We start from the raw sequence: 2,500 nt of genomic DNA on the forward strand, positions 1-2,500 counted from the left end.
CCTACAAAGGCAGTGCTATGTGGCACAGTTCGAAGTTTTAAGATCCATTTAGATAAACACCTAAGCAATATCCTGAAATGCCTGGCAATTGTTTGTTCCGTATGTTTATTCACATCTTCGTTTAATTATCTATTCTCAGCATCCGAGCCAGTTATGGACCAAAAGGTCTCCTTCTTCCTTTATATACCTTTATATACCTTTGATTACCAGTACCTCTACACATATGGGCAATTTTCACGTTGTCGTTTTTTTACGAGTTGGCGCATGCGCATTGTGGGAAGAGTTCGAGGATTAACGAAAATAGTTTTAGGATTTTTTTTATGTGTTTGTCTAAAGTGACCAGAGGCTTGATCTTCAAAGTAGATTTTTTCATTTTTATATGAAGCCAAATGTGTATGGCTTAACTATAACGTAACCTAATGTAATCTAACTTGATCTAACTTAACCTAAAGTAACCCAACCTAACCTACCTAACCAACCCAACTAATTGGCCTAACCTACCAAACCAACTAACCTAACTAATTGGCCTAACCTACCTAACCTACACGTACCTAATGCGTAAGCGGTATAGCCTGCCAGACCAAGCCCAGCTTAATCCCTAGAGTCTACAAAACATAAAATATTTGCTTCTCCCTCCTCTCCTCTCCTCTCCTCTCCCTTCCTCTCCTCTCCTCCCCTCCCCTCTCCCTGCCCCTTTCCTCACCTGGGCTTCCCTACGTCCGCTCCCTCCTCCGCTGCTGCCGCTTGCAACTAACAAACAGCAACCAATTATGGACACCATCCGCTAACGACCGTATCAACTACCACGTTACACTGATTCGGGTGGTGTTGGCCTACCTTAAGCTTTGAGAAACCCAACATATTAGACTCTTCACTCTCGCTCCTAATGTACCATCGCCCACTTCACATACCAATACCAATAACATACCAATACCAGTCTCATTCTTTCAGCTCTTCGAATTCAATACTTCAGTTCGTTCAATTCAAGTCCAATGTTCACACAATTTGCGTCTCTCGGTTCGTTCAATCCAGCCTCTGAATTCTACACTTTGCGTTCTGTACTGTTCGATTTGTCTATTTCATGTTGAGCCCACTTCCCCTGATACTTAAGTATTCCAACCCCATCTGACCTTTACACCTCATCCTCTATACCCATTTTCTTTCTCTAAACTCACCCACTACGCCCGGTTCCCCGACTCAGATCAACCAATTTAACCCATTAGGTTCTCCATTCCAGTTTGTCAACCTGCCCAGGTCACTCGGTCGATACTTCTACTTCGCCTTAAATTCCCCCTATCCATTCTCTTCCCTAATTCTACCCCCTTCAGCCCGCCTCTCACCTATTCCGCCCTTCAGACTCACCCATCCCAACCCGGTTCACCTCCTCAGGTCCCCATTCCACTCCGCTGACCTCCTCATTTCCCCCATTCCGCTTGGATGACCTTCACTTCATCCCACCCGACTCCTCCATGCCAACTTCCAACCTTCCCATTCTCTCCACACCCGCCTCTGATTCCATGCTCCTTCGCTCGTATCTCTACAATAACTCAGCTGTTTCACTCTGCAACACTCCTCCTCCTCCCCCTCCCCCCGCCCCGTGGGTTTTCCGTGGCTATCCCCCTTTTAAGGTGGAAAAAGTCCTTATAGACAGATAGAAATTCACCCCTGCATTCCTAACCCCCTCCCTCCCTGTGCACTTGTGGCGCAATCGGAAGCGTGCTGGTCTCGTGTTTGCTTATTTATAGGTTTGAATCCCGCACTCCAATCAAAATCCCAACAGTGACTGTTTATTTCCTACCCTAATACTCTAAGATGCATAAGACAACAAAAGAACGTAAGAATGAAGGAGACTGCAAGAGACCATATGGCCTACACAGGGCCGATCCCCGCCTACATAAGGCAGTTCCATGAAAGTGATGTTTTTTTTTGCCACAGCAACTCATCGCCTCCTGGTGTAGGCTCCTCACTGCCTCCTACTGCAAGCTTCCCCTTCTCTACGGCCTCCTAAATAACTTCCTCCGTGTGCCTCCTTACCTCTCAGCCTCATTTCCATTTACTTTCCCACACCTCGTGGCTCTGTGTAACCTATGTCGCCTCTTTGTTCACTGCACCTTTCCTCTCTCTGGTAATGCCCCCATTTCGTTTGGTGATGTTCCTCCGTTTATTTAGACCTGGCGGAAATCTTTATGAGGTCTTGGGGTGTTTCTTCAGCGTGGGAAATCGGATAACACAAGAACAAATGAATGGAGGAGACTGGAAGAGACCATAAGACCTATACTAAACATTCCCCTGTCCCTTATTACCTGTCATCCCTGTCCATGAAATTATCTAGCCATCTTTTAAAACAATCAATTTTTTCGGCGCTTATTACATGGTTACTAAGTTTATTCCATTCGTTAGGAGCTCTGAAGGTAAACCAATTCTTGCTTATTTCCTTTTTAAATCTAAAGAGTATTTTCGAAAGAACTGATATACAGTATTTTTTGCTTAGAACTCAACT

At 45.1% G+C, this 2,500-nt stretch overlaps 1 protein-coding gene across 22 annotated transcripts in view; it reads left to right on the plus strand.

Annotated features, from left to right (window-relative positions):
* LOC143033873 (CUGBP Elav-like family member 4) overlaps positions 1-2,500 on the plus strand; it is a 1,339,855-nt gene that overhangs the window by 780,588 nt on the left and 556,767 nt on the right. The gene's annotated exons all lie outside the window — the stretch shown is intronic.

The sequence above is a fragment of the Oratosquilla oratoria genome, chromosome 16 (genome assembly GCF_046742065.1).
Source record: "Oratosquilla oratoria isolate Oo_2021 chromosome 16, ASM4674206v1, whole genome shotgun sequence".
Lineage (NCBI taxonomy): Eukaryota > Metazoa > Arthropoda > Malacostraca > Stomatopoda > Squillidae > Oratosquilla > Oratosquilla oratoria.